Raw genomic sequence first — 7,588 nt, forward strand, 5'->3', positions numbered from 1 at the left:
ATTATATTTTAAAACCTTCAGATGTATAATCTAGATCTGTTTGTAAATGTCGATTTGCAAATCTTTATGTCTAATATCCTTAATTTTATGGTAGTTAACAAAATTAGAAGACTCTATCTCTCTAAAACTTTGTTGCAGTTTGTCTAGAAAACCAAAAAGAAAAAGGGTAGACCTCTTATTTTGTCAAGACCACTTCAAGTAGGATAAAGTCTAAGACTCAAATTTTGTTGGTCAAGTAAAGATTTACCACAGTCATTTTAGTTCAAATTTTAGAAAATGGCAGTAAATTTTAAAGAAAACAAAAAAGGTGAAAATCCAAATAATAAATTTTCACAAATATATTTTTTTAAGAATAAATTTTTTGTCAATGTTTTTTGGCCCATTAGCACCATGTCTCAGCGCATGTATGCCCCTAAATTCCCTTAAATAAGGGGCACTCTTATTTGTCATATATATATATATATATATCTGTATCTATGTGTGATTATTTGTATCAATTTGTAAAAGAAAATAATAACATTTTAAAATATATACATAAATTATATGTATCAATTGTAAAAAAAGAATATATTTAAAGAAATAAAAATATAGGGAGAGGTGGTCAACCTCTGGCTCTCTTATGAACATAAATATAAATTTCAAAATATTTGAATAATGGTTGGTACCATATTCTTTTAAATAGTTATTAAAATATAGGAAGCTTTGAAATTAGTGATTTTGTTTTCAATGATAATATAATGAGCACAATAATAATAATTGCTAGAATTTGAGACCAAAGTCAAAATAAAGAACTATCCCTAATAGCAATGAATATATAAATGGATGATAATTTTGATTCAAAATAAGAGAGCTAGTTGATATGTAATTTTTCTCATACTCAAGAAGAGATGTTGAGAACTTAATTTAATAGTTAAACAAATTAAAATGCAATTATTTTTTATTTATTTTGACTTGTCTCAAAATCTTTTACAGATTATTTTAAATTTTTTGGTTTTTGGAATAAAATTAAAAATAATTTATGGTTTTTTTGTATTTATTTACGTTTTATATCATCACCAAAAAATATTGTTGGCCAATTGGTAAATGTTATGGTTTTTGTGCAAAATGCCTAGGTTCGAATCCCATCAATAACACAAATTTTAACTTTTAAAAGAATAATTTAATTTTAGAATAAAACTATTTCAATAATAATTTTAAAAATTTTAAAACCCGCCGGGTCAAATGGAAATGGCCCGGACCTGGCGGGTTCGGATCACTCTTGTCAAACCAGTCCAGCGGTTCCTTACTGTGGCACAGGCCGGTTCTGGGTTCAGCTTTGGGTGAACCTAACCCAGCGGGTTCGGGCGAGTTCCTTACTGTGGTACTAGCCGGTTTGGGGTCCGGTTTTGGGTGAATTGGGCCCGGCGAACCCAATTAACTAGCCCACTCCCCCTCTATTGAGTATTGTGCTCCCCACCGGCTGCTAACGGTGAGGTCCTTCGTCTGCTCACGGTAACACTATTAAGCTTAAACTCCAAGCTTTAATAGTGTTACCCAATCTCCAGGATGTCAATCTCCATGGAAACCACTTGCAACTTTAAAACCCTAGACGTTTCAGTGAACAAATTATCTACAACAATCTCCGAGGAGTTTTTGGCCTCTTGGTCTCGTTTGGAGTCCTTGAACCTCTCATGGAAATCAATCTCCGGTGGTGTTTATCCTTTTGGGTCTTCTCTCCAAGTTCTTGATTTATCTCGCAATAGATTTAATGAATGGCTTGTTGAATCACTCCTTGTTTGGTTGCATGCCTTGAGCATCCTCAACTTCTCCGGTAACGACCTCACTGAAATGATTATAATAAATAAATAAATAAAGAAGAAGAAGAAGAAGAAAAAATAATAACTCCTTGTTTGGTTGCATGCCTTGAGCGTCCTCAACTTCTCCGATAACGACCTCACTGAAATGATAATAATAAATAAATAAATAAAGAAGAAAAAGAAATAATAATAATAATAATAATATTATTATTAATAATAATAGGAGGGAATTACATATAAGTCCCTCTATAGTTTGCACATGCCCTAAAAAACCCTTGAAGTTTATTTATCTCTCAAGGTCCTTCTTTTTCAATAAAAGTCCCCATCAAGTCCAAATGCAAGTAACAGAGCTTAATATGCAGTTAAGTGGATATAAAAATGACCTCTTTAGCCCTTGTTCATCTTTATCCTCCATCTCACCTTTTCCTTTCCATCTCTCTCCATTGATGTCAAAACCCTTTATTGGAAGCTGTCTAGTCGCTATAGCGTTGCTTGTCTCCCCTAATCTTCCCAAATCCTCATCGTCCACTAGCTATCTCAATCTCATTCTGTTTCTAGAGCTATTCGGGAGCTCATTGATGCTTTTCCTATTTCTAATGTAAGTTTCTCTGCGTCTTTTTCTTTCTTGGTTCATGAATTCAATGGAGATGTGAACAAATTGGTTGATATTATTGGGGGGATTGGGAAAGGTTGTGGATGAATAGGAGGTGGGAATTTCATCTTTGATAGTGACAAGAGCGATTGAATGTGGGTTGAGATGTGCTATGCTTGAGAATGGGTGGGAGTTGTGTGGACAAGAATTCATTTGTTTGCTCGAGTTTTGATGCTTGTGAAGAGGGGAAGAATGTGTATGCTATTAATGTGGTGAGTCTGGATTTTAATCCTTTGATTTGGTTATTTTTTGTTGTTACTAATTTTGAAAACTTGTTAGTATTTGATTGTTTGAGTGAATCGAATTTTATGTATGTTTCTCTTAGTTTTGTTTGCACATTCTTATGTATGCGTGGCCTCTTAAGCGACGCTCTAGTTTATAGCGTTTAGCCAAAGATAATATCTTGAGATATTTGACATAATGCAAAATCAGAATATATCAAAGTGTCTAGTTCATTTATATGTTGGGTTTTTATGGCTTGCTGATGCTGGGGCGGTGTAATCAAATATTTTTCGCTGATGACTTTTTTAGAGAAACATTGCCAACAGGGTTCTCTTCTCACTCTAGCCTTTCGATCGAAGTTCCCACAAACTCGTGAGCCTTCTCGCAAATATTTTTCGTGTGTATTTTTTTGGGTTTCTTGTGTAGAATCCGACTTTTCGGTCGTGTTTAGAATGATAATTGGTTTTAGGCTTTCTGTGCAATATACATTTCTTCCTGTGTAAAATGTCCTTTTTCTGTGTATTATTTGAAGCTCCCACAAACTTGTGAGCCTACCAAAAATAAGATATGACTAGGCGGGAGGAAAAAAGGGGCATTACTGCCATTACAAAGAAAACCAAATAACAGATGTCACGGCATGGGATTGAAAAAAGAGGGACTATGTAGGAAGTAAAAATGTTAGAGGGATTGCAGAGGAAAAATAAAACTTTGTAGAGACTTATAAGTAATTTTCCCTAATAATAATAATGAGAATAAAAAGAAATAAAGAAAAGAAGAAGAAGAAATAATAAATAAATAATAATAATAATAATAATGAGCCATCAATAATGAACCAAGAACATATATGAATTAATTTCTCAACCGAAAAAAAAAGTCAGGACTAACATTTCATCTGATCTTAGTTGACTAGCATTCATTCCTAGAGAGAAATTATAAGTGCAAATCTGGTCTGACATAGAAAAGGATGACAAAATATAGGTTTAGATTAAAATCTGATCTTAGTTGACTAGCAACGGTGTGCATGTCATGATAAATGTTGAATTTCACCACATGCAAGAAGCGTGAATCCAACAATGCTTATTTACTTTTATACGGACATATGCGCCAAAGTAACCACAATAATCATGATACCTCCACATTGGTAAGAAAAGATAATAATTTATTTAACAACAACATCATTTAATAATAGTAGCTGGAATAACTATATTTTACAACAATCAAAATCCACAAAATTGTTATATATTTGATGACCGTAAGAACAACTGCATTCCAAAATTAGCACAAATGACACAAAGATTATAATCTATTATGGCAACATTCAACTTTAATTACATTTGACAAGTTATTAAAGTTTTGTGATTAGTTCGGAAATTCGTGTGGTACATTTAACACGCTGTTCAATTGGAACATTTTCATGGTAGCATTTGATACACTACTGAGTTTTGCACATTACCATATTTGCTTTTTCATAGATCACACGTCCCTTGTATGGGTTGCATTTCTTCCATAATGAAATTACAATTTTGTAGAAATTATTGACCAAATGCAATGGAATGAAAAACAAAACAAAAAAAGCAAATTTTTAATGTCATGAAAAATGCATAAAGAAGAAAGTTGAATGCCTTCGATAATCAAAACAATGAGTAAAAGAATCATAAATGTATATGTGAAAGGATAAAATTCGATACAGCAACCATATCCCCCAAAATTGTTAAATCTTTACGACGATAAGAACACCTATATTTTCATATTAACACAAATAACAACATTTATAATCTACCACAATAATATTCGACAGGAATAACATTTGGCAAGCTATTCAAGTTTTTGTGATTAATTCGGCCATTTGTGTGACAAATTTATCAAGCTGCTCAATTGGAACATTTTCATGGTAGTGTTTGATACGCCACTGAGTTTTACGCAATACCATCTTTGCTTTTTTATAGATCACACGTGTAAATATTGTTTGCATTTTTTTTTGAAGAAAATTTCAAATGTGTAGAAGGTATTGAACAAATGGAACATGAATGGGAAAAAAAACAAAATTTTACTGTCATGACAGACTCATAATGAGGAAAGTTGATTATATGCTTAGTAATGGCATAATGAAAGAATGTCTCCGATACATCAAAAGAATGAGTAGAAGACCCGTAAATGTCCCTGTGAAAGGAAAAAATGCAAACCATACACTGTCATATAATCTTTCGGACTCACTAAACTCTATTAATAAAAATGCGATATTTGAAATTTTTGTTTATTAAAATGACTCATTGACCACATCAACAGAAAGATTTAAAATGAGAAGCAAATCAAGCCCTCGTACAGATTGTTGCATAAATTTTGCTTTGTATTGGTGGCATAATGGTGTGCAAAGCTTGTCATAATAAATGTTAAATTTCACCGCGAGTGAGAAGCGTCAATCTAATAATCCTTACTTTAATCCGGGCATTTGCGCCAAAGTAACCACAACAATCATGATACCTCCACAGAGGTACAGAAAGATAACAATTTCATTTGACGACAACAACATTTAATAACAGTGGCTGGAATGACTATATTTTATAGCAATCAAATTCCACAAATTGTTAAATGTTTTATGCCCATAAGAACACCTGTATTCTCAAATTAGCACAAATGACATAAAGGTTATAATCTGTTACTCCAACATTCAACTTCAATTACATTTGACAAGTTATTAAAGATTTTGTGATTAATTCGCCCATTCTTGTGGTACATTTAAAAAGCTATTCAACTGGAACATTTTCATGGTAGCGTTTGATACACTACTGGGTTTTCCACATTACCATAGTTGTTTTTTCGTACATCACACGTCCCTTGTATGGTCTGCATTTTTTCCACAATGAAATTACAATTTTGCAGAAAGCATTGACCAAATGTAGTGGAATGATAAAAAACAAAAAAGGGCCATGTGAAGAGAGTTGATTACGTGCACATTGCACAATGTGGCTAAATAAATAACTGAGCAAAAAAGGGCCACGTGAAAGAATGCCCCCGATACACCAAAACAATGAGTAGAAGAGCCGTAAACGTCCATTTCAAAGGATAAAATCCATTGCAGGAACAATATCCCACGAATTTTTTAAATCTTTTACGACCATAAGAACACCTATATTTTCATATTAACACAAACAATAACATTTATAATCTACAACAGCAACATTCGACAGCGATAACATTTGGCAAGCTATTCAAGTTTTTTGTGATTGATTTGGCCATTTGCGTTTCATAGTTATCAAGCTATTCAATTGGAACATTACCGTGGCAGTGTTTGATACACCACAGAGTTTTGTGCAGTACCATCTTTGCTTTTTCATAGATCACACATCCAAAATATTGTTTGCATTTTTTCATACAGAAAATTTCAAATGTGCAGAAGGTATTGACAAATGGAACAGAAAGGGAAAAAAACAAATTTTTACTGTCATGACAGACTCATAATGAGGAAAGTTGACTATGTGCTTAGTAATGCCATAATGAAAGAATGTCTCCGATACATCAAAAGAATGAGTAGAAGACTCGCAAATGTCCCTGCGAAAGGAAAAATGCAAACCATACACTGCCATATAATCTTTCGGACTCACTAAACTCTATCAAGAAAAATGTGATATTTGAAATTTTTGTTTATTGAAATGACTCAATGACCACATTAACAGAAAGACTTAAAATGAGAAGCAAAGCAAGCTCTTATATAAGTTGTTGCATAAATTTTGCTTTGTATTGGTGGCACAATGGTGTGGAAAGCTTGTCATGATTAATGTTGAATTTTACCGCATGCGAGAAGCGTCAATCTAATAATGCTTACTTTTATCCGGGCATATGTGCCAAACTAACCACCACAATCATGATACCTCCACATTGGCATAGAAAGATAACAATTTCATTTGCTGACAACAACATTTAATAATAGTGGGTGGAATGACTATATTTTACAGTAATCAAATTCCATAAAATTGTTAAATGTTTTACAACCATAAGAACAGGTGTATTCTCAAATTAGCACAAATGACATAAAGTTTATAATCTATTATGGCAACATTCAACTTCAATTATATTTGACAATTTATTAAAGCTTTTGTGATTAATTCGGCCATTCGTGTTGTACATTTAACAAGCTTTTCAATTGCAACATTTTCATGGTAGCGTTTGATAGACTACTGAGTTTTGAACATTACCATCATTGCTTTTTCCTAGATCACACATCTCCAGTATGGTTTGCATTTTTTCCATAATGAAATCACAATTTTGCAGAAAGCATTGACCAAATGTAGTGGAATGAGAAAGAAAACAAAAAAAGAAAATTTTTAATGTCATGAAAAATGCATAACAAAGAGAGTTGATTATATGCACATTGTGCAATGTGGCTAAACAAATAACTGAGCAAAATGAGCCACATGGAAAGAATGCGCCCAATACATAGCAATGAGTAGAAGAGCCGTAAATAATGTCCATTTGAAACAATAAAATCCATTGCAGCAACCATATCCCACTGAAACTGTTAAATTTTTTACGACCTATATTTTTATATTAACACAAATAACAACATTTATAATCTAGCATAGCAACATTCAACAGCGATAACATTTGACAAGCTGTTCAAGTTTTTTGCGATTGATTCGGCCATTTGTGTGGCATAGTTATCAAGCTGTTCAATTGAAACATTTTCGTGGCAGTGGTTGATAGACCACGGAGCTTTGCTCAGCACTATCTTTTCTTTTTCATAAATCACACGTCCAAATATTGTTTACATTTTTTCCTACAGAAAATTTCAAATGTGCAGAAGGTATTGACCAAATGGAATAGAATGGGAAAAAAAACAAATTTTTACAGTCATGACTGACTCATAATGAGGAAAGTTGATTATGTGCTTAGTAATGCCATAATGAAAGAATGTTTCCGA

This window comes from Dioscorea cayenensis, chromosome 1, assembly GCF_009730915.1.
Source record: "Dioscorea cayenensis subsp. rotundata cultivar TDr96_F1 chromosome 1, TDr96_F1_v2_PseudoChromosome.rev07_lg8_w22 25.fasta, whole genome shotgun sequence".
NCBI classification, from domain to species: domain Eukaryota; kingdom Viridiplantae; phylum Streptophyta; class Magnoliopsida; order Dioscoreales; family Dioscoreaceae; genus Dioscorea; species Dioscorea cayenensis.